The sequence below is a fragment of the Sebastes umbrosus genome, chromosome 10 (assembly GCF_015220745.1).
Source record: "Sebastes umbrosus isolate fSebUmb1 chromosome 10, fSebUmb1.pri, whole genome shotgun sequence".
Taxonomy (NCBI): Eukaryota; Metazoa; Chordata; class Actinopteri; order Perciformes; family Sebastidae; genus Sebastes; species Sebastes umbrosus.
In genome coordinates, this window is record NC_051278.1 from 9,041,453 (window position 1) to 9,068,015 (window position 26,563).

Below are 26,563 nucleotides of genomic sequence, written 5' to 3' on the forward strand. Positions count from 1 at the left end.
GTCTGTGTTTGTTTGGCTTCTAATGGACCATTTAAATGCAGAATATTCACAGCAGACAGGGCCATCCTCGGGGACAGCGCACACGGAGGCCTGAATATGCTTCGGCTCCATTATCCTGGAGGAAGTTATCCTTATTATCATCACACAATGCCACACTGACTGGCAATGAGTTAGTGTGCTCTGGCCCTCGGCTGACTCTCTCTCGTCCTTGTGTACCGCGGTGAGCGGAGCAGGTTTGACCGCCAGAGCTCGCAGCACCTGCAATACTGACTTCTTATTGTTATCTGCTGGTGTTATATATCTGATTTTAACATGATTCTCACTTTCCTTGATAGATATAGCACTTTGGTCGACAGCACTTGGTCAGCTGCGGTTGTTTTTAAACATGCTGTATGAATAAAGTTTGACTTGACTTGACTTGAGAGATACAATAATTCACATTAACTCTCGGTCTCAGTAATTTTGCTTTTGTCTCCGTTGACATCGCAGATTGATGTCGCACAAAAGTGACTCCACCTAGACAGGGAGAATGGTGCACACTTTTGCTTACTATAATAACTCTACTTTAGGAGCAACGGAAGTCAGACGGTGGCTGGCGGTACCACGGTTTTGCATTCTGCTGCTCACATTACAGTTTCACAAGCATGTCGGAGAACGTAAAAACGTGAAAGTCTCTCTCTAGAGCCAGTGTTTGGTTTGTCCGTTCTGGGCTACTGTAGAAACATGGCGGAGCAATATCGAGGACTCTGTGAAGAGGACCTGCTCCCTATGTAGATATGAAGAGCTCATTCTAAGCTAACGAAAACACAGTTCTCAGTTTCAGGTGATTATACACAAATGAAAACATAGTTATGAATATTATATTTAATATCTGCTAATAGATCCCCCAAAATGTTACACACTGTTCCTTTAAAGTCTTACTCTGAGCAAGTGAACTTGTTTCAAGAATTTTTTTAAAATTTCATTTCACATAATTGTAGCGTAGCAAATTGCCTTGTTCTTTCTCGTTTCAAGCCACAGACATTCTTATTTCCAGAAGATTTTTTTAGAGTTTACACTTTTTAGAGTGTACAAAATGTTCTCTTTTCCAGTATGAACACACTACATAGTCAAAACTTGCATATAGAGTTAGTTTGTAGTAAGGAATTGGCCAATAGGTCTCTGTAGTTGTGTGGTCAGCATGCAGTTCCAGAGGATTTTACACACTAAAAAGCATGTAATTATGAAGAAATTGTTAAGTGCTTGGCTTTTTTCTTTTTCACTATAACATACATGTAAAGAAAGTCATTGCAGAATTACATTTTTCAGTAGGTTCAACAAAGATATTCGTAAACACCAACATTAACCTTCGGGAACTTATATTTAGGGGATTATGGGAGAAGGTTTACACAATAAAAAGGATTCACAGAAACTCTTCTGAGTGACTGCGAAAGGTAAAAAAGAGAAGATTAGATGAAGCACAAAATCAGAGGAAGATCACAATGAAGCAGAGTACTGAAGTATTATCCTCCTGGGTATTTAATGACTGTACTGCTATATTTTGGTTATGCCTTTCAAAAATCCATATCAGTCAAACCCCAAAACATGAGCTAAATATTGCTTTTTATCATTCTTACCTACGGGCAGATATGTCTAGCGATGCAGGACATAAAGCCTGGCCTGCTTATTTAACTCTACTGTCAAATGGTCTTGTCATTTGTGTTTATATTAGTGGATGTTTCAAAGTGTTGTGAAGCATCAGAGTGAGAGAGTAGGTGTTGCTGTCCAGTCATCTTCTCTCAGAGCAGAATCTGTCTCTCTTTTCTCTCTCTGTCCTTCCTCATGGTTAATCTTATAAAAATGAAAGGGACTTTGGCATGAGGCCGAGCAGAGTGCCATCCTCTGCCGCCGGCTGTAGATTAGCATAATGTTTTAGAGTTTAATGTGTGTGCCTGTAAATTGTGTGTGTGAGTGGGTGTTGTGTGTGTGTGTGATGCATGCATGTCTGTATGTGTGCATATTGTGAATTTACCTATAGGTATCTATGTGTGTGCATCTCTGCATGCATGCGTTTGCACAAAAAGTATGTCTATGCTTGTGTAAGTGAGGTGTTGAAGTGTGCAAATCTGTATGTGTATGTATATTTTTCAGTGTGCGTGTGTGTGTGCGTGTGTGTGTGTGTGTGGTATGTATGCTCAGTGCTCTCTGGGGAGCGGTGGTGGTGGTGGAGGAGGAGTGCTGGAGGGAGGCTGCTGGCCCAGCGGGAGGCTCCAGATGTGGGGCTACTGAGCTGACAGGCCTGGGCCCCTCTGGGCGTATGTGTGCCAACCACAACCTCTCTCGCTCTGCAGCAGCCCCTTCTGCGGTCTGGTTATGGTGTATGGACAAAGAGGGGAGAGAGAGCGAGAGAGACTTTGGGTTATGAAAAATGAGAAAAACAAAAAGGGGAAAAAAGAAAGCGGGGAGGTGGATGGAAGGCAACCAAGGAGAAAGACATCGGTTAGTAGATTTTTAACATGCAGAAGCTTCTCAACATCCAGGCTGATGTGTATTCATTTGTTATTGCTTTTTTATCTTAAATCATGCAGGAGGAGTTGATGAAGGTAGATTATATTAGCTTTCGTTACTCAGCCAATGCATCTCTGCCAAAGGTGACTTCCAACAACTCCAAAGCGTCACCAACATGTCACATGTATTCAAACAAATAGCTCAACCTTTTAGGAAATTTGCTTTATTGCCAAGAGCTATATAAGAAGATTGATACCATGCTCAGAGCCGGTCCTGACCTCCCTGGGGCCCTAAGCAAAATTCTGCTAAAGGACCCTCCTACAGCACCTGACCCGTGAGCCATGGAAACCATTTGCCACACAGTCACACCTGACACTCCAGTGTTTCCACTACAATCATCCCTCCTTTAAAACAGTTTGTTCCATCTGTCGGCCTGCAGAACATAATGAGGTGTAAACAAACTACATTTATTGAATAGAATATGTTTTATAGAAGCTTAAGATAAGGTCATATTAAAATTATCATGAATAAGACATTTTTGAAAATATAAAATGTAGAAAACAATGAAATATAACACTGAGCTTTGGCTCTGCACAGGGCTGGGTATCATTTAAAAACATATTACACCAGTAGCAATACCATTTACCATCATTTAATACCTTTTTTACCTACTTCATTTGATACCCATCATGTGAATGGAAGCATTCAGTTGCGTAAAATGTCAACACCACCGCATTTATATTTATCAGACGCCACAGGCGTGTAGTAGAGCCATACTTTCCAACGTTTTGGTGGGATTTCGGCACGCAGAACTGCCAACTCTGTCAAATACACCATGCTCGACTTCATCACACCACAGACTGTATGGGTTGTAGCTGCTGTGGGCCAATCACACGTCTCATTAAATTGAAGAATGCTTGCAGTGATTGGCTGAGAGCAAAACCATACAAATAGCCTTTTTTCTAGATCTGGGAACAAAAAGGATCGAATGCAGGTATCGTTTGACTGGAGAAGTTTTGATACTTCTTTGTACTAGGTTATATTCGGTAGATATCTTACAGGTATCAAGTACCGACAAAGAACGTATATTACCAAGAAGTGAAAGTTAATTGTTTGTTCCATTGCAACATCAGCATCCAGTGGCAAAGCTACGCTTCCACCATTTTGGACTGAGAGCGACTACCGAACGCCAGTAAAACGTTTAAAAAAAGTGGTACAAAAGTAAACAAAATTATTTCTATTCTATCGTCATATTCTACCGAAATGGCCTGTGTATTAAATATAATAAGTGTTTCCAGTCCAAAATGGCAGCAGTTGTTGTCAAAAAAAAAACACCAGACTTTCGTCTCTTTGCTTCTATACCGGTACCGAGCCCTAATCAACAGCTAGTTTAGCACCAAAGACTTTACTCACTCTCCAAATGAATATAAGTGTTTTTTACTGTAAATGTAGGCTTAATAATAGTTAGCTAGCCAGCTATAAAGACACAACATGTAAATGAGAACTTTGAAGTTGCCGGAAGGCCTTTAGCATAAGTTAGCTGCCTATCCCGACCTCTAGCCCCCGCGCCAAACTAACAGGCCCCGGACCAGTCTCTCCACTGAACACTCAACATTGATATCATCTCTTTCAGCCAAGCGAACAACCCCACCAATGTAATTACTGAATTTAAAAATGTAAACCCTTACATTACTCGTTACGGAAAAAAAGTAGTCACATTACGGTAACGCTGCGCCAGAGTTTTTCTAAAAATCGGATTCATACTGCAGTCCTTTTACAGTGCCCTTGAGCAAGGTACTAAACCCCTGACCCATCCAAAAGAGCTGCTCTGTCATCAGGAGTAGAAGCTGTTGCTTTACTGAGCAGCTCTAAACTTTAAATGTGTCCAAGAATGCTCATTTGGTTAAAAAATAGAAGAAATACACACATTAACAAAGTGATTCATGGGCTGAAGCCTCCCCAGCAGCCGTGGTGGGAAGCCTTATTGAATCAGTGGAACAGCAGAGTGGACTGCAAACACAAAGAATTTCTTTAAAACTTTTTTTTACAGTAATAACCCCTCATAATCTTCTGTAGGGAGGCACGCTCGCAAACCCATGTGCAAAAGATTGCTCCCAGGCACACAGATGTACACAGTTTATAGGCCTGTATGTCCACACACACACACACACACACACACGCACGCACACAAATTCGACTGCTACAAAACACACACAGCATTGTGTGTTGTGTACAGTGCTGTGTCCAGCCTGCAGCAGTTCTTCCAGTGAATGTTATCTGCTCTTATCTGTATGTGTGACTGGCCTGGTAACACTGGGCCTGCTCCGTTCGCCTTATCACTGGGACAGGCAGCAACCCCCCGGACACACACACACACAAGACATACACACACAAATACACACATACGCAGACATATATGCACACATACCATACCCAGACAAAGTCAGTGTGAGAAAGCCTGCAAACTATCAAGGAAATGGCCACCTTGAGTTCACACAATAAGGAAGGTAAAGCACTGAAGATGGTGTCTGGACTGAAAAGGTTAGCTGCACTTGACTTGTGCAGGAATGAAATGGGTCCAAATATCACATATTGTTGGAGGAGGTCATGTTAGAGCAAAGACATGAGTGGTTTCCCTGCAACACTATCGGCAACGTAGTGGAAAGTGAAAAGGTGGGTAAACCGTGATCATAAGGCTAATAACAAGGGTCGGAAGGACAAATCGGTTATATTTTCAAGTTCAATGCCTATTGAGAAAACAAAGGAAAAGGCTTGTGCATGGATTAACAACAGAATCCCAATCCGCACTAACAACTAATGACTTTTTCCTTGGATCTAAGTCATATTCCACCAAATTTTGATGAAACATGTTAAAAAAACAACCTTTTCTTACTTCACTGTCCACCATTTTCAATGAGACTAAAAGTGTTGGGACTGTACGCTCCAACCACAGTGCTTGTTGGATGGTCAAACAGATCTGAAACTTCTCTTCCAAAAACTTTTTTTACATTTGAATTGGGGAGGGAGACTGCGACGGACAATATATATAACTTTCTGAAACCTACAATCCAACAATCACTCCAATTTCCCACAGCGAATGGCCAGCTGTGAATAGAGAAGAGAGTAAGCAGCGTTGCTAGTTCTCTTTTTCATTCTTGGCACCACTACTTCTGTCACTTTTCATGTGATCAACCCAGTGCAACACTATGAATGGCTTCCAGGAGAGATTGTCCAAAGGTGTGCACCATTATCCCCATATTTAAACAATTACTGCGTCTCGCCCCTCTCTATGCTTTTGCCCCGCCTGCGAGCGTGGCCAATCAGAACCACTACAAACACTTTAGCCTTCTGATGTAGGCAGATGAAGTAGTTCTTTAAGAGTATACCCCCACCTTAATGGGGAACCTGAGGAATCCTTTGGTACCAACCATGTCAAACTAGCTTATCGCGAAGGAGCCTAAATAGCGCTCCAAACTTATGCTAAACTTTCACTTTGTTTTGTCCACTTTCAAAGGGATCCCTTGACCTCTGACCTCAAGATATGTGAATGAAAATGGGTTCTTTCAATAATAAATATATACATACATTTGCATAAAGCAAGCATATATGTCCACTCCCATGTTGATAGGAGTATTAAATGCTTGATAAATCTCCCTTTTAAGGTACATTTTGAACAGATACAAATTTTAATTTTAATTTTGGATTAATCACGATTAACTATGGACAATCATGCGATTAATCGTGATTAAATATGTTAATCGATTGACAGCCCTAATTTGAGTACCTCGAGCAAAATTCCATTCACCTTTATTGCATTTGGCCGGAAGCAGAAACCATGGCATGTCTTTCTCAATGGCTAAATCACTCGCTTATTATCAATCCAAACAATTGTGTTGTAATTTAGATGAACAATTTGTTTTAGATATCCTGCTAACAAACAAGCAAACAAATAGAATAATACACATCCTCCTTCACACAGGTACAAATTATGCTTTTTCCATAACAATCTACTTTAGGTAACTCCCTCAGTCTGCAATATAAGGTTCATTTCAGCCCAGAAAAGTGAAAAAAAAACAACATTAAACAGTATACAACTTCATCTTTTCATTCCAGACTTGCCAGACACTCTAAATATATCCAGCAGGCCAACAGTATATATAGTTTCAAATGAAATGAAACAAGAAAAATAAATGAAAAAGAACATAAAGGCACTTGTGAGACACCATCTTGATAAACAGGCTTTGAGAAACTCAGTCCATGTTCGGTCAGCCCACCATCACTTTGTTCACTCTCCTTCACTTTCACACACAATGTGGACACACACACACACACACACACACGTATGGGGCGCACTTGGTTGCCCCTGGTGTGCTGGAGGCGGGCGGGGTGGGGGTGGGGGGCCAGCGCCTGAGGCCATATGGCAGAGACACAGACATTTACATAATGTCATATTTTATTTAATTAGCCATTCTAAATGCAATCAAAAGCTGATGAGGGCTCTGAGCTGCCTTGCTGATTGGCAACATGATAGCGCTCTGACCCCAAACACAGCCGCGCCGCATCCCAATGATGCAATATTGAAACCATCCCTGTGCTCCTACACAAACCCAATTCACAACTCAGAGTGTGTGTCTGAGAAAGAAGGAGAGAGAGAGAGGGAGAGAGGGAGAGTGTGTGTGTGTGTGTGTGTTTTGTTATTGTGAGTGCATGAGAGAGGGAAGTAACTTCATCATTTAGTAACTGAGAAGGGCTGAGAGAAAAAAAACACTTCTGGTAAACAGACAAAGAAAAAAAAAAGAATGAAAGAGAAAGAAAAGGAGCGAAGGACAGGTGTGAAAGAGAGAGTGGGTCAGCCAGTGTGTATCACATGGTTTAGGTTATATTGGGGCCGCTTGGCTTGATGGTGCAGGTGTGTGTGTTTCTCAGAATCAGGAACTAGACCGATAGACTAGTCCTTTAGGACCACCCTGCTCAGTCAAGTGTCAAGCACACAAACACACACACAAACACACACACACACACACACACATACATTGAAACTGCCATCCCAGAGGTGAGAAGCGTTGGTGGGTAAAGGGACCAGGTCCCCTTGAACAGGAAGGAAGGAAGCAAGGCCTAACGCCACTGTGAACACACAAACACACATATATACACATCAGATGACTTCACAAGCTTCAATGCACATGTGCTGTATAAACCTATCAAAGTCGATGTTCATGCACACATCCACACATCCACACACACACACACACACAGCTGTGCTCTCAGCAGCAAGTCAAATAAACAGTTTGAGCAGGGCGGTCAGGTACTGCATGGTTTAACAGGGCCAAAGTGTTTTAAAGAGGCTGCTGAAAGGTGCTCAATATGGAATGGGCTTTTTTCTGTTGGAATAAATCACTCTTTGTAGTCCTCAGCTCACAAAACAGCCCCGGTAAAAGCATGCTCCAGTATAAAGTATGGAAAATTAGACCTGATGCAGTCACTGCAGCATTGTCCATACATTTGATTATTTGATATGATTAGTTTAACAGAGTCTGCAGAGTTAAATTAACTGATTTTGTTGACTGAGGCTATGGATGTGAGTATAGATTGTGATCAACACACAGCTGACAGACATGTTTGTTATCTTATGATCACATGCATTGGAGCAATATAGATTCATAAGATTGCTCTTATGCACAGACAGAGCTTACTGTACACTTAACTGACAGAATATCTCAATTGTGCTGATAAATGACAATGCAAGAGATGATGTGGTTTCTGGGGGGCAATATTATAGACTTTATTCCAGCGGGCAAGCATGCACAGTAACAGACTATAGAGATCCAGTCATGTTGACACCAGCAGACAAATTACTTTTTTGGGACTTCAAACACAGAGTAAACAAAGTAGCAGGTCTGTCTTTCCTCCTCAGTCCTCACTTCTGCGAACTGCCTTATCAGTAAACCACGTCAAGCCCTTTCTGCAGTACATTGTGCAGTGGTGAGCAACACACACCAACATGCATGACCCTGAGGCCCCCCTGGGTTAACCGTACCATCCAGGTCCTCTACGTTGTACTACTCTAGCGGGGGAACACTGTTTAAGTACTAATGGAAATACCAATTGTGTGCAATATCTAGTGTGTAGGCAGAAAGAGAGAAAAATAAACAGGTTGAATTTTGCATTTTCAGTTATGGAATCATAATCCTAGCTCCTAGAAAGACAGGAAGAGACAAAGCTTATGGTTTAAGACACCAATCATCCAACACGTTCTCATCCCAACTCGCCACATACCGCCGCTTGGCGTCACTTCAGGTTTAGGAAACAAAACCACTATAGTTAGGCTTAAAACTACTACGTTTTTACAGTGAAAATTAAACTGAATGTTGTGAACACGAGACACAAACGAACAGCTGATTGGAACGTGGAAGTGAAACTTAACGCACGGGACACAAACAACGGTCTCCTGGATGAAAGCCTTGTGTTTGTTGGACCCATCCACTTCCCCTCACACCTGCCCGGTGTGTCTTTTTTCGCTCTTTAAACTACATCACCACACTACCGGCGCACTTTCTCTGTGCGTTTACTGTTGCCGTGGATGGATTTACATTGTAGTCAATGGAAAGCCCGGTTCTCCTACTGCCACTAAAGGGTGCCTTTTGCAGTGGTATCAAACGCCGACGGCCGTGACAAAGCGTCGGTATTTGACGCCCTGGGTTTGAGGATGGGCTTGAATAAGTAACAGATATAAAAAAGAAGTAACAGCGTAACATCACGTCTGTCTCACACCGTTTTCCCCCCGACTATGTTAAGCGTCTTTGAGATCACTAAAAAGCGCTATATAAATCTAATATATTATTATTATTATTATCTTCACTGGCCTCCATGCTGCTTTGTACGGTTTACTCACACTGATTTTTCGGCACATTTGTGATGGTGAACATGATACACCAGAAAAAAAACATAGACATACTCATCTACTGGCAATAGGAAAGGAGTCTATCGCCTATTGTTAACAGGTTTTTCTGTGTTTAAAAAACCTGCAAATACGTGCTAATTTTGGTGGAAAAAGGGCATAACACACACACACACACACAGAGTCTTTTAAGGTTCTGGTGGTCCCTCCTATTGTTTGCAGAACCAGCGGGGCCCTGGTCATTGTGTTTAGAGAGGGGGGGTGGGAGCGGGTGGTGGTGGTGGGGGTCTGTCTGATTAGGAATTGATTCAGTCTGGGACTGAGACAGGGGTGGAAGGTCGTAGCCTTGACGGTGACCCCCCTGCCGAGTCAGTGATTGTGTGTGTGAATGTGTGTGTGTTCAGCTTCTATATAATCATTTTAATAATCTGAAGATCATTTCTGTTTGCACATGTACACATAAATGCTGTTTGTGATATTTGCATTCATACTAATGTGTTTTTTGTGTGTAGTTTTTGTTTGTGTGTGTGTTGGTCCCATGATGAGGAGTGTCTCATTAGGCCCAGGAGGAGGCGCAGGAGGAGGCGCAGGGTCACTCCAAAGGGAAAGAGGAGATCGATCAGGAAGGTTACCCCCCACCGCCACCACCATGCCCGTCACCTGCTACACACACATGAACAGATACACACTTGCAGCACCCCCAAAATAACATCTAATTTCACACACTCTTAAGGTCGGTCAACACACACACAAAATCCACTCCAAATATATATTAAAAAAAATAAATAAACACCCATAAACACTCCGAGACACACACACAACCAGTTAGCGTCCTCTCTGTTTACTGCACTATTTCTGGCGATACCTCAGGTTCCTCTGCATTGACACGTGATAGACAGGCGCATTAACAAGTAAATGAATACAAAAGAGATGTAGGCACACAGTGAAGGACAAACACTGCGCAAAATGACCTCAACGTACACACATATGCACGCACACACAAACACAAACACACTCCAATCTAAATTACGGGTGCAAATTGGGTGAAGGGGGAGACGCAGGAGGGGGTTGGAGGCGACTGAAATGGAAGAGCCGGACTGATCAATACTGCTGGAGATTTTCCTCCCTCTACTCTCCTCTCAATTGTCATGCTCCCTCCAAGCAATTAAAGGCTCTCTGTCTCTCCGGCTCTCTCTACCCCCTTTCTCCTCTCTTTTTTCTTTCTTTCACCTCATCCCCCCCTTTTTCTGCAGCTCTGTGTCCACGTTTTTCAAACTGTCTCTCTCTCTCTCTGTGACTTCTATATTTTCTTCAGTTTCAGTCTCGGCGTCTCGCAGTATCACTCTTGCTCTTCTTCATCCCTTCAGGAGACACACAGACACATCTCGAACATTGTATTGCACTGACTGTTTAAAATAAAAGAGCTAAAAAGTTTCAGAACAGATTTCTTTACTGGTCAAAGCATTGCATGTTTTCCTTCCCTGTATCCAGAGCTGGAAAAAGTATTCAGATAATTTACTGAAGTAAAAATACTAATACCACACTGTAAAAATACTCCACTACAAGTAAAAGTACTGCATTCAAAGTCTTTTATTATCAGCTAAATGTAGTTAAAGTACTTAACGTAAATGTATTCATTGTGCAGCGTTGCTAAAGCAGCAATACATCATCATAAATACTGTTTTACTATTATATATGATGTTTCTGGATCAATTTTCTTGCTGTATTTTGTTGCATTCAATGCTGTAGATGTTTCTAGTTGTGCTAATTTGAACTCCTTTACAAACTTTTGGATAGTTTAACTACAGCATTGCATCATATTCTATAAGATCACAATATGTTTGTAGTGTTGCTGCAAACCACGTATCTCTAAAAAGTCGACTTTTCATGGTGTCAGAAAAACAGCCCTGTTTTCAGCTTTATGACGATGCATTTTCCAGCTGATCCAAGATACTTTTTAAATAATTTATTTAGCTTAAGAAGTAGGAGAATTTTCTGAACACATAAAGGAATACTTCATCCTTCAGTTTATCACAAACATTCAAAATCATCACACCTGGAGATACATGGTTTTGACTAGACAGGAAGGCGATGAAAAATCATCTTTAAAGTATAAATCTGTCAGATAAATGCAGTGAAGTAAACAGTACAATGTTTCCCTCTGAGATGTAGCGGAGTAAAAGTATAAAGTAGCATAAAATGGAAATGCTCAAATAAAGTACAAGTACCTCAAATTTGTACTTAAGTAGTCAACAGTCCTGAGTAAATGTTCTTAGTTACATTCCACCACCGTCTGCACCACATGTGTCTTGCTCCTAAGTAGGTTAAAACAAGCCTTAGTCCTGACCCAGGCCTGTGTGCTACTCTATAACACCTGCACTTAACAGTACCTATAAATAAAAAAAACACAGACCATTTGACCAGCTCATGAAAAATTTAGTCTGCAGGATACAAGGGTCAGGGTTGGACAAATATAGGTTCTTATTTTTTGTGGTTTATCCTTTTTAATATTATTTATTTTTTTATTTTATTTTATTTTATTTTATTTTATTTATAAATATATATATAATATATATTTATTTATGATATATAAACTTAATCTCATTGTTTCAAGAAAAGCCTTTAAAATCAAATATTTTAAAAAGAAGTGTGGTTTATGTACATAACAGTCAGAACTAAGAGGGAAGAGACAACATTAAAAAATGTGTGGAAAAACAATATTATTTTATATTTTCGGAACTGTAATGTTTACCATCAGTGTTGCAGAAGGACTCATGTGACCTGTGGATTTCCTCCATGTCCTCCAGCTGCAGAGCTTCCGCTCTCAGTGTGACGATCCCCATTTTGCTGTGAGCGCCACACACCAAGCTGTGGTTGGGCTTTGATCAGCTGCTCCGCCAGTTACTCACGTATCCATTTGAGCCCTTCTAAACTACTCCGTGAATGGAGTAAATGGGAAATGTGTGAAACACGTTGTGTGCATGTGTGAGTGTGTGCGAGTGTGTGTCAAAGTAAGACAGTTACACTGTATTTTTGTTCATATTTGCAGCTGCACAAGACTGTTTTTTTTACATTTTTGTATGTTTTGAAGTCCATGCTTCAATAATATACTCATCATGTGTGTGTGTGTCTTCCATCTGTGCGTGACCTTGCTGCGAAACAGGAGAAACTGCCCATCAGGTGTGTGCTTGAGACACACACACACACATTTCCACCCAAACAACCCACACATTCTCACCCACACACACACATGCAGCACAGCGGGTGGCCACAAACAGAAGCATACAGATGCTAGGTCAGGCTGTACACAGCAGGTCAGTGTTGGCTTTGTGTAACTCAGCATGGTACCAACATAGATTAGCACCAGTGTGTTGAGGTAACACTTTGTTAAAGAGCTGCTACAGCAGCATTGTAATTACTCATTGACCCCAACACCCACAGACACGTGTACCAAAGCCAAAGGACATTATGGTTTATGATGGAAATAAATGTGTTTGTCTTTTGTCTTTTTTCTTTCAATAAGCTCTATTACTTTTTATTTTAATCTACATTTTATTTCTGATTAAAGATTATTGTCTTTTTTTATGTATCAAAATGGTACCTATTATTACCTTCCCACTTCTCCGAAGTTGGGAGACGTACAGTAGGTCTTTTAGCTAGTGTGGCTTAGCCTGATGTGTAGCTGGTAACAAGCTTTTTCCTGTCTAGGAATCTTTGCAGTCGGCCTACTTCACTTCTGGCGAGTGTTAGCTGCATGCTAGACATGACAGGGTAGATACTGTACTCCATATTAACCATGTGTTGGTGCCAGTTATTTGGCGTGCTACCTTAACACGCCTCTTGTCTCCTCAAGTAGTGCAGAGCGTCACCATTTCCTTTTCCAGATGAGATGTTATTTTTGCTCCAAAATACACACTCTCTATGCAACAAACAGAAGCACATGGAAAATTTTTATGCAGAATGACATCATCGGACATTCCCGTCTCATTGGCTTTTATGCCTTCATTGGATTGGTTGGTTAGGTTTAGGCATAAGGAGTGAGATTAGTGAGTTTTAGGGTAAGAATATCGGGGTCAGACAATCAGAGGCAGAGTATGGCGGGTCATGCCATATGGTAGGAAAAAATATATCACGATTGAAAAGGTCATATGACATCTTTTGCAGCATAATTAGCCATGTGCTTCCGTTCGGGATAACCGGCTGTCCTGGCGTTTTTCATACTATTGGGGTTTTCAGAAAAATGGGCCGTCGGAACAGCGGCATGGCATTGGCAGTGTATCCAGACATTTATCCAATCAAATCTCATTTCATTGGATAAATGTCTTAGTTTGTGGATCGTAGTAGCAAGCGAAGTTATATCCTCTTCAGCTAAAACTGGCTGTGGTTCACTACTGTTATCTTAAATGTGCTCAATACGGAATTCAAAGCATATCAGCTAAGACAGCTGAGCTGACGGCTCATTGCTAACGTTGCTAACAGCGCCAACAGTGCAAACAACAGCAACAGTGCTGACAGAGCTAATAGTGTTTACCTGAGGAGGAACCCGAGGGCGGGTGCTACGCTTTCACGACGACGCCATGGGTCGGGACAGCGTTATAAGCGGTACCCGCCATATGAGCGGAGTGCAGCATGCTGGCCCGGCTATGTAAACAAAGCACAGAGAAGTTGGATTACAACACACAGAGAGAGATAGTGACTTCATTCTCTACTCAGGTAGACATTACTCCTACACAAATAGTTGTTTTTTATATAAATGCTCTGAATCCCACTTATAGAACCTTTAAAGTCCACTTTTGGGAGATTAAATTAAATCTCTGTACAATCTGATTAAATCCCACTAATCAGTTATTTCACTTGGAAATCTGTAACATTACGGAAGTTAAAGATAACAGCAATTTCCCCGTGTCTTAACAGTAGCAATGGTTGTACTGACACTATTAGTAGCAACTGTGTTGTAGTAGTGATAGTAGTAACAATAGTGAAACCAGCACTGTCTGTGGTATTTGTAAAAATACTAGAATCAGTTATAGAGTTACATTGTTGTTGTTATTGTTGTTATTGGTGGATTGAAGTGTCTTCCCGTTCTTTATCCCAGCAGAGGAGTCTCTCAGCGTCACTCAGGCTCCCTTAGGTGTTCGGGGTGGGGGCGCAGTGTCACTAAGAGAGAGAGAGAGAGAATTGCATTGTGGTACTCTGAGTGTGACGCTTTGCCTTCACAGACAAATCGATTAGAGACAGTTCAGCACCGTGGATGCTCGAGGCGTTTCACATAGAGAAAGAAAGAGAAGGGGAGAGACGGAGGGAGGGAGGGAGGGTGCGGAAGCTGGCCCTCCCCCAGCTCATTTTAAGGGAGGAGAGCCCAGCCAAAAGCATGCAGACTGAATACATCGACACTTGGACAGTGATGCATTGTCTATTGTTTTGGCTCCAAATTAATATTACTTTTGATGACATGGTGACATCAGTGTTATGCTCAAGGAGTGATGTACTGCTCATTTATGCTCAGATTTCCTTTAGGGACGAGGTTTGGAGGTTTTTTAACTCTGACAGTTCAAGTTCATTCTTGCCACAAGGTCCATTTAGTTGTTGTTCTGGAGCTTTCGATTGCTTTCAATCTGCAAATGTGCTAATCTCAACATCTACATTTCCATGGCAACTGGGACAAAATATCTTGAAAGCTCCAAAACAGCTACTAAATGGACCTTGTGGTGAGACTGCTTTCTCAGCCACTGTTTACGAGGTCAATAATGAACTTTCAGTCTCAACCTTTACCCATACCTGGATGAGAATTCCTTAAAGCACTGAGGATTTTGAACATCTACCATTTCATGACAAGTGGGCAAACTCCGTCTGATCATGTGACACAATGAAAAGCTCCAGAACTACTAAATGGACCTTGTCTTGAGATTGTTTTCTCATCTACTTGTTCCAAGGTCAGGGATAAACAATCTCAACTTTTCAGCCAACATGGACGAGACGTCCTTGACATGCTCAGAGAAATGGAAATTTGAACATCTACAATCCCATAACAACTCGGAGAAACTCCAACCCTAACCCTAACCTCAAACTCCGCCAATTTCTGATGACATTCCGCTTTACATAGCCAGGTTTATTCACTCCAAACCAGTATTTCTAACAAAGTATTAAAAATCGTTGTCCAGAATTTAAACAAAGATGGCCAGAGTATAAGGTTGGTCATTCCCACGATGTTAAATACTGAGGCTTTGTCTCGGCCGTCGGCGTTCGGTACAACAACAGTAAACGCTCCAAGAAAGTGTGCTGGGAGTGTGGTGGTGTATTTTAAATTGCGAAAGACATACACTGGGTGGGCGGGAGGCGAGGTGGATGGGTCCAACGAACACAAGGCTTTCATCCAGGAGGCCGAAGTTCGCGTCCTGTGCGTCACGTTACAATTGGCTGTTCATTCGTGTCCAGTGTTCACAACATTCAGTGTCATTTTCACTGTACAAACGTAGTAGTTTTAAGCCCAACCATTTAGTTCTTTCCTAAACCTAACTTTAGTGGTTTTGGATGTGATAAGTTGGGATGAGAATGTGTTGATATTTATTATAATTTTTATATTCTGAAGTTTAATGAATTCATTAATTGTAAACAGATTCAGACACATTCTCCATCTTGCCCACTCTCTCTCTCTCTCTCACACAAACACCTCCTCTTTGCCCCGTCTGGGCTGAAAGGTCAGTGTGTGTCTGGGAAAGCCGTAGTGGGATCCCCTCCACTCATTAAAGGTCACTAGTATTCACACCAGACACACACAGACCCATGAAGACACTACCTACACTTCCATACTCACATTCAAACATGGACGCACAGCAGATTCAGGGCCTGAAATGAAAAACGGCCTCGCAGTCCCATGTGTAAATTAAAGGACGACACACTCTCAAACGAACCTGCCAACATGCTCTATAATAAGCCTGAATTCAGACAATCATGGTGAAGGATACGAGTACATGTTGTTGGTATTGTTGACATACACTGAGAGGTTCAAGTACTGATGAATGGGAACGTGGTTGTTGCTAACTTTAGCTTGTCCTTAAACAAAGTCATTTCAAATCAGCGCTATTGACATGGCAGGTGAGAAACTTGTGTTGCCAAGGTAATATACAGTACATACTGTACAGTATCAACTATACAACAGTAGTGACACTGGCAGATGGCTTAGTAATTAAGCTGAAAAAAATCAAAAATAAGTGTTATGTGTCAGAAGTAATACGATAAACAACTCTTCCTCTCAATCAATTTCTTTCTTTCGTCCTGTGTTTTAACGCCCCATTCTCCCTCCTGTAAAGAGTCCTCGATGGAGCTGATTGCAGACCAGAGGCCAGAGCTGTGCTAGTTGATTATGATAATGACAGACCGTGTTAACGAGGGGCCAGATCTGAGATCAGAGAACGAGCTGTGGTTATCCAAAAACTGACCCCAGTTTAGCATAACAATGGAGTCGAGGTCTGGTCTTTGCTAGACTTTCTCTCTTTCTGTCTATTCATCCTCTGCTCTTCATTTGTCTGCAGCCGGCAGGCGAACAAGAAAACAATTAGAGTGATGTAATATATATGTATATTTTAAGGTTGGCCTGTTGGTCAAATTAACTTTGAGAAATGATGAGAGCAAATCATTATGACCCCGGTAGATCACTGGTATTTCAGTTCTCCATGTTAAGACATTAGCATAGACAATGTGTGATATGGTCATTTGAACAACATTCATGCTTTTAAAGGGAAAATCCAACAATTTTCATGTGGATGTCCAATCACTGTTGATGGTAAATGTAGTCATGACAGTCCAGTTGTAGTTTACATCTATGTCTGTACAAAATGTCATCACTTCATCATTTTATCTCATTAGACGCTTGTGTGAAATTGTCATAATTAGAGTATGAATTCTTGAGTTATGGCCAAAAACATGTTTTGTGAGGTCACAGTGAACTTGACCTTTAACCGCCAAAATTGAATCTGTTCATTCTTGAGTCCAAGTGGACTTTTGTGCCAGATGTAATGAAATTCTGGCGAGGCATTCCTGAGATATCGCGTTCACGAGAATGGGACGGACATGAGCTCACAGTGACCTATGACCACCAAAATCAAATCAGATTATCCTGGAGACCAAGTGGACGTTTGGGCAAAATTTGAAGGAATACGATCAAGGCGTTCCTGAGATATCACAAGAATGGGCCGGATGGATGGATGGACGGACGGAGTTCTGTGATTTGTTGGATTTGAACTTTAACATTGCGTAAACCTACAAGTTTGGACAAACGCATTCTAGTTTTTCTCTGAAAAGTTGCTCTTCAGGTACAAGAGCTAAAAATCACTGGAGCAGGTTTTCAACCCAAACAGTAAAATGCAGATCAGTGATGGTAATAAGCTCCATACTGTGATACAATAGGCAGAAACATAGTTCTGTCTGTATCTGCTCTATTAACACATACAATCCCGGGTTTGTCCTGACATCTAACATCCCAAAACAGAGAGGCAGCGGCCCAACTGATAATCCATCTTTTATTTATTTATTTTTTCACCTTAAATCACTGTCACACACATACATGAGTACTCGCACAGACCATCACACTCCACTGTCTGGGGATTATTCGAATAATTATGAATAATACATGAGTGTCTCCCCTCCCCCTGGCTCCCACCGCTGCCTCTTATTGGCTTTGGCACGCCGCCACTCATTCACCACTGTCGGCCGGTCGGTCTGTCTGTCTGTCGAGCTGTGGGACCTCGACACAAGACGCGCCTCCAACAATCAGACCTCATTTTCCCTCGTAAAAAGGAGATCAGTGCAGGCCCATGACCACAGCAATCACATTAGCAGAGCCCTTTCTTATGGAAACGGGCCAAGTTTAGGGAGAAGGGTGAAATTACGGGGAGCGTTCAATCACCAAAACAGAAATATATTGTTCCTACACTTGGGTTGAGTCAAAGCTAGTAACCATACAAATATTTTTGGTTTGTTGCTGCTCGACAATACTTTATGCCAATATATATTTTCTTTATAAATTGGGCTTTGATTTATGTCAGTGTTTTAAAATATAAATGAAGTTATTTAAACATAGCTCTAGAAACTCTGCTTCCCATCTGCTTGCTTACCTGTTGTGTACATCATTGACCTCCCATCTTCACCACCATTTTTAAATACATGATTTAGCCTGTAGATCTTATAGAAACCGTGCACTGTGATCCACATCCAAAGGTCCTTGATGACTATGCTGGTGCAGTGACGTGCCTGGTTTTACAATTGCTTGAATAGACAAATTAAAAGGGAACCTCAGGACAAAAAGCCAACAACACCTTGACTCCTTTCAGTAGCACAAAGAGATGAACTTAGGAGGCTTCTGCCACTCAATCCTCTATAGAGAAATCTACAATAGAGGCCTGCAAGAACCACGCAAAGGTCTTTGCTGCTGATCAACTATATTCATTATAAGCTGTTGGTGGAGAAACACTCCAGTGCGTTGGGTCTTGACTTCAGCCCAATGAGCTTGATATTAGACGCATGGTATGGTTAAGATTAGTGAAAGATCATGGTTATGGCAAGTAAACTGTAATTAAATTGGCAATAGACAACTTTTTTTGCTTTAACTTATCAATGGCTGTAGAATAATGACACCATCAGCGTTAGGATTGGTTCCCTATAAGCCTCTCTTTAACAATGCAATTCACCGGGTTCGATCTCCTGGGGAAATTAAGGCTCCAATTACGGCACAACATTCGTAACCATTGTGCAAAAAAGTAGGAAAAAAAATGTACTGGTAGGCTCTGAGGAAAACGGAAACCGATTTGGTTGTCTTTGTGACAGCAGCACCAACAGAAATACTAAATGCAACTAAAACATCTGGTTAAAGTTCAGAAACAATTGTTAAAACATCAGTTGCATGCCTGGTCTACAAGCTCTGACCTTCTGCAGGTCTGACGCACTACATATCCATCCACCACCGCAACCTGCACACTCTTACTTTACATCTCTTTACATTGAAGGCACACTGCTTCTTTGTGCGTTGGCCCTGAACAATAAGCATGTGTTAACACGTCAATACATGCAAAACACCCGATCCGGTATAAACAGAACAGCGTGTATAGTATAAATAGAACAACCATTGTCCAGCTGTGGATTGCTTCTCAAACTAGTTCTAGAGGACATTAAAAAGATTTCATACTTTAATTTGAACGTTTATTCATTATTTCACATCTAAATGTGAAGACAAAGAATTACATTGTGTAGTTCAACAATGAATGCTGTCAAGACTAAATGACAACAAAAGCTTTTTGTTTAAAAAATTGTGTTTTGTTTGTTTGGCAATATGCCATTCATCAAGCTACTATTCTTATTTTTGACTTTATTGTTGCTAACATTTTCCACTTTTTAGTAAATTTTGCCATATTTTGATCATCTTGTCTAATTTGTCTCAGTTAAGAAAAGACAAATGTTGTTTTGTTGTCTGTTGTTTGTCATAGTTGATGCTGCCTCGAGACAAAACTGGAATAGCAGATTTTAAATTGATATTTACACTCAACAACAAAGTTGTAGTAAACAGATATTTACCAAACAAATGTCACTACACACTAAGTAACAAATATGTTCCCATCATGATTTATTGCATGATTTCAAATGCCATTTTTACCACCTCAGGCTAGTAATGGGCTTTTCATCTTTTAAAAACATCAGAATTTGCCATTTCTATTCACATTTTGTTTTAAATGTACTATAAACCCAACTTTGACATTTGGATAGAATACTACTTTTTGATAAGTGCTCAATTTTTTTTTTTTTTTTCAAAGTTTGTGATTGTGTGTCTGTGTGATCTCCTGCCCATGTTGCAAACAAGCAGGAGGGAGGAGAGGTTGGAGGGGAAATCAATATCTCCTCTGAGCTCGTTGCCTGACATAACCTTGTCAGACCTGAGCAAGGGTACGTTAGGATGCTAAGGGAAAGAAGGAAGAGAGTTCATTGTAAAATGAAAATAAAAAATACAATATATGCTTTTGAAGTGGGGAACAATTCATCTTTCAACAACTACTGATGGGGAAAAGTCTCCTCTATAGAGACTATAGTACCCATCAACCCTGTCTCCTACATAATTACGTTCTTATCACATTTTGAGGGAAACACATTTTCTCCCAGATCAGCCCATTCGCACGAAAAGGCGTATAAATGACACAATATTGCACAAGGCATTTAGCGTGCAATAAGTGCACCTTTCTTGATTTCCACGTGTCTTTTGTACGCCATGTATCCTGTACTGACTGCAATGTAAACACATCCACGAATGATTGCTATGGAAAGAGTTACTGACGTAGAATAAAAAGCAAGAAAGACCACCTATGGTGGGTGAGGAGGTGGATGAGCCCAACAAACACTGGACATTTAATCAGAAGACCCGTTTTCAAGACTGTTGTTGACCAGAGTTTTTTCTCGTATGTTACTTTAGTGACATTTGTCACGTGATGATTGTCACTTGTTTTTTGTTGACGTTTGTGATGTGTTTTCCGTAGTTGGTTTTACGTTGTTTCCGTACTTATTTTAATACGTTTCCGGACCTATTTTAAGCCCAACCATGACGTTTTTCCTTAACTTAACTAAGCGGTTTTCTGCCTGAACCTAAGTTAGTGTTTTGTTTTTTTGCCTAAACCTACCTGCGTACACATGACACGTGAAAAAGCTAAAATGCATACTCATGACACATATAATGTCGGTTTAATGTCGTGGTATTTATCCGCCTTCCCTTGAGACCGGGTTGCCCAAATTACGGTCGCAGTTTTAAGCATGTGCAAACAAAACATCATGGTTTGACTTCAAATAAGTTTGTTTATTACGTTATTTAAGTTACCGACGTAAATAAAAATAAGTCGACATTGACTTTTGGTTTCACACGGAACACGAACAGCGGTCTCCTGGGTGAAAGCCCTGTGTTTGTTTGACCCATCAACCCACCCCGACCTCCTCCCGACTATGATTAGAAATGTATTTGCGATACGTCAAAAACACCTCGAGACGTAATCTGATAACACATTTCACCACATGTCCATATCGGTGATACAAACTGTGATCAAGGTGTGTGCGTGTGTGTGTGTTGACCTGTTCAGTCAAAGGAACCAGTAAGCGTTGAACCCTGAGACCTATAAACTGATTATCGCTTGGACGTCACGTTATCTCCCCCGTCCTTGTCACGCACACACACAGCGGTCATCTGTACAGTAACATTGTCCAACGGTCTGATGCCACACACATCCCTGGCTCAGACGGTGCCACATGGGGGATTTGGGCCAAAATCTCCACCGAGGTGAGAGGTGAGTTCGGGTCACCAAACTGTGTGTGTGTCTGTGTGTGTGTGTGTGTGTGTCATGTAGTGTGTATGTCCGTGTGTGTCCGTGTCTTTGGGGATAGTACATAACAAGCTTGTAAACAAGCATGCGCTCCCTCAGACGGGTAGCCGGAGGCTTTAGGAGTCAAATCAGGTCAGTCGTGTGACCGGAGGACAGGAAGCAGTCTGGTGTCTGAAACACACACACACACCATCTTCTTTCTCTCTCTCTTTCCTTCTTCCTGTCTTTTTTTCTTTGCACCTACAGTGTTTTATAAGAGGACATCATTATGCCGCAGGATCCATCATCTGCGTTGACAGGACCATGTAAAATACATGGCGCTTGTCTTGGCTTAATGTATTGCTATGGAAGCAGAGGAGACCAGCCTAATGACCACACGGCTTCATTATTTCAAATATTAATGCAATTTCCCTCCTTTGTGCCTCCAGACCACCATCATGGCTGCCCTACTGTAGGACATATCTACATCTAGAATCAGGCCTTTTACTGGATGTAAACCAAGTTTCATGTGGGTCAACAGTCATGCCGTAGCTGGATGAAAAAATTGTGTAAACTTTGACTAACTCTAGTTGGTGATTATCATTTAACTATCAAAAATGATATTACACCCAGAAAAGCATTAATTGCCTCAAATACCCACAAGTTGATACTGTACTCACTGCAATATTTGATTTATGATGCGTTTATGTCATCTGTCACACACTAAAAGATTTTTCTATATTAACAGATTTTGAAAATGTGAGAGACCTCGCACATAACTACATGTAGAGAGAAATGTAACTGTTTTGTTCATATAGTGTTTGGCCTAAACAGCTCAACACACACTAACAGATTCCATTCATGAACAACAAGAGTCCCGACTCAAAAGAACGTAAATCTTGCAAAATCTCTCGTGATCAAACGTGACTTTAGTGTAAACAAACATGGCGGACTATGGGCAGGCAAGAATTAGTGATATTAGTTTTTGCACTTTGACTGAAAATTGACAAAGAAAAAATATGGACGAATTCATGGAGACACGTTAAATCAAGAAGTTGGTCTTCCATTTCTGAGGTCCATCTTGCTACTTTATGCTTCATGTTTTGCATTAGCTCATGCATTTGCATCCTTCCTTCTTCCGTCAGCTTGGTTCCCAATTGGCTATCGTTCTTTCCCCACGTGACTGCGTCATCGTCCGTCCCCTGGGTTCCCCACACACAACAGGATATCTGATAGTAAATACTGAACATTTTTAATATTTGCGATTTGAAATCGATGCGTCCAGGATGGACTTCTGAGTATGGGATGTAAAAATCACTCTTAACATACCTCACACCACAGGAATATCTGGAAAGATAATCTTTAGAACTATCAAAAAACTCGGGGCTTTGCTGACCGTTGTCGGGAGATCAGGGAATCAGACCCCAAATCGTCTTGATTCTCGTGTAGCGTGTGCCCGGCAAAGGCCACATATTTCTGCAATTCTACCAGAAATCAAACTCAAACAAATGTCTTACAATCTGGTCTCTAGATTGCATAGCTCTTTCCAGGAAACTACCAAGGAAATTACGAGGAAATGATGGACCCGCAAAATAAAGCAGAACCATTTTATTTCCCAACATGATGGTCTAAATTCTGTTTCAAAGCCTTTCTCCATGCTGATAGGATCAAAGTTCTCTTCATCCTTCCTCAGCCTTTTCCTTCACCATTTATTCAACCTATTCCTTGTCACTCTTCCACCTCCTCCATCTCCATGCTTCATCTTTATTCTACCTCAACCTTTGCTGCTTTTCCTGCTCCCTTGCTCCATCTGTTCCTCCTCCCTCACATCCTCCTTCCTCCTTGACACTTCTTCACTCTTACTCCTACACCTCTATCATATGCTTCTTTTACTCCTCTTTCACACCTATTTTCCTCCTTCTCTTCCCTCTCCTCTTCCTCTTCCTCCCACTCCCCCTTCTTTCTTCCTGCTCCTCTCACTCTTCCCGACCTTCTACCATTTTTTTTTCCCCTCCTCATTTCCTCTCCTTCGCCAGAGAATCAATTTCTGCCCCAGGCCTGGCCGACGCCCCCTTCGCCACCCCCACCACACACACACACACACACCTTTTCACACTCTAACGCAAATAAGAATATGAAACATACAAACACACATTGTCATATGCACTCAAACACACACATACTCTTGCAAACACACACAAACACACACACACACACACACCATCCCCTCGGTGTGGTCAGGCGACTGGGGCTGACCTTTTCACCGATTCCCGTTATTAGAGAAACTGACATTCAAACCTTCCCAGCCCCCAGGACACTGAGACCACTTCTGAACCACACACACACACACGCACACACACACACACACAGGTCTCTCTGCACTTTTTTTTGGTCTCAGCATCTAACCCGTCTATGCCTCAAAATTCATCCAGGAGAAACTCCAAAAATCCATCTGTAGCTGCCAGTTTGATGTTACTTTATTCAACCCAACGGGAGTGAAAAAGTGTATGTGAGTCCAAGACAGGAACTCAGCACAGCACATGTCTTTGGCCACTGATACAGATTGCAAACACAGCAAAACATACTCCTTTATAAAAGTCAACTGATTTTTTTTAAGCTTGATCAATGTTTTTGGTTTGGAAAAAAGACGTGTTTTCCTACTTCTACATTCCTTTACTTAGAGCCATCAGTGGGAAAATAAACACTATTCAAGATTTATCAATTTATCAAAACTTTCAACTTCAGATCACTGTTACTGAAAGCAGTGGAAAATATTCTGTGATTACAGACCTGTTTGGGTTTCAGATGAAATCCTCACCACACTACAGATTGCCCCGTATTGATGTGTGTTTACAGCAGCGTTGTCATGACTTTTATATTCTGTGTTGGCAACAAAAGGCAAAGCAACAACAGTACTTTGAATCAAAATACCGATTTTATGCGTAAAAGTCAGTTTTCTAGTCATGGGGAGTACTACTCAACCTGTGAACAGTTGTATGATGTCTTCTGTTCAATGTCAAGTCCTAGAAAATAACCCTAATGATGTCACAAACAGACATAAGTGGCTTTCATCCAGGAGACCGCTGTTCGTGTCCTGTGTGTCAAGTTTCACTTGTATGTTACAATCCAACCCAGTATCACGCCAAAGCTTGTAATAGAGCCGCCTGTCAACCAGAGGATAGCGTGTCAGTGTCCCGTTTTTCCTCGCAGAGACGTGAATATTACACGCATGTATTAACGTGCAGTACCAGCAGGAGGCAACAAAGCCACAGACGTAAGTTCATTCAAGAAAACCACTTACTTAGGTTAAGGGAAAACATCATGTTGGGTTTAAAATAAATACGTAAACTAAGTAAATCACGTACGGAAACAACGTAACGTCAGTGCGGAGAACATGTCACTAACAAACTTATAAAACAAAACACTTTTTTAAATTATTTTATCATTTCATCATTTCATCAATCATTTGATTACCTAGTTTGGCAGTTTGATCAGAGTTTGCGAGTGATTGACAGCTGCTCAGAGACGGCGGACTCCAGCTCTGCTCTGATTGGTTGTTTTCCTCGGGTCTACGAAATCCTGCAGATGCCATTAGGAGCACCGGAGGACACTGGAGGACACAGAGGCACATGATTTTGTTCATACTGATCTCATGCACTACTGTCAGGATATACTGACCATTTTATAAAAATAACTTTTTTTAAATCATATTTGCTTCATTTCTACCTCCTGCAGCTTAAAGCATATGTTTATTGAGACCAAAAAGGGGACCAAGGGGTCTGATAAAAAGTCAGTATGTGACGAGTTGGGATGAGAATGTGTTTGAGAAACTGAATAAGTAACATACAAAAAAGAAGTAACCAGCGTAACATTTCCACTGGCCTCCATGCTGCTTTCTACTGTTTACTCACCCTTTTTTCCGGTGCGTTTGTGACATTAAACGTGACACACCAGAAATAAAACAGAAAAACAGAAAAGCATACTGGTCTACAGTCAATGTGAAAGGAGTCCGTCATGGAGCCTATTTTCTCCACTCTGAATAACCTATATAATTTCCTTGCTCGGTATGTATGCTGAGAGGAAGGTGAACATTCCTCTCGCTCATCTGTTCAACATTTCTGTGAGCTGTGAATGTTTGAGAAATGCTTGTTCACTTGTGTTTCTGCTCACACAGGTTTTCTGTAGGGGGACTTTAATTCCCTGACCTGCCTGACCCTTCAAGAAGAAGGAGAGCACTTCCCCTTTAAAATGTCTTTGTTGGTATTTTTCCTGCTGTAATGTTAATCAGCTCCTAAGAAGGGAATATTTACTTGTTTCTCTACCTCACTAATAATATGTATGTTTTGTTTATGTCTCTTGAGAGGGTACATTTGATTAATATCTTCTGTCAAAGTGCATTTCACTACCACCTGGCTCCAAATGAGGACAGATTGATGCCACCTGGGTTAAAGTGGCACTAATTCCAGAGCTCCTCCCTGATTGGCCCCAGACATCAGGTGACCGGGTAGAAAAGGTCTTGGAAGATTACAAACTGGTTGGTCTGTTTCACTCTCCAGGAAAATGGAGGAATGCCAGTGTTTTATGTCCCGGAAGATTTTTTCTCATTATTTGACTGCAGAGGAGCCAAAGTGATAACCCTGATGAAATCATTTATGTTTTTCCTTTTGAAACATAAACTGAATACATTTAGTTTTTCTGGAAAATCAACTTTCATACTGGTCCATTGTTCCCACTCACACTACCAACCATCCTCAAGTACAACAGAGTCTATTCCCTATTTTTAGTGGGTTTCCCACATTTAAAAAAAACCTGCATACATGCTTATTTTGGTAGAAAAAGGGTATTAATTTGT

General features: G+C 41.2%; 1 long non-coding RNA gene across 1 annotated transcript; it reads right to left on the reverse strand.

Annotated features, from left to right (window-relative positions):
- Positions 1–1,565: 1,565 nt before the first annotated feature.
- Positions 1,566–24,581, reverse strand: LOC119495907. The gene is made up of 4 exons (XR_005208590.1): positions 24,502–24,581; positions 14,422–14,542; positions 13,917–14,026; positions 1,566–2,346 (listed from the first exon to the last, which is right to left on the reverse strand). It is a non-coding gene; the product is annotated as an uncharacterized LOC119495907 (long non-coding RNA).
- Positions 24,582–26,563: the final 1,982 nt, after the last annotated feature.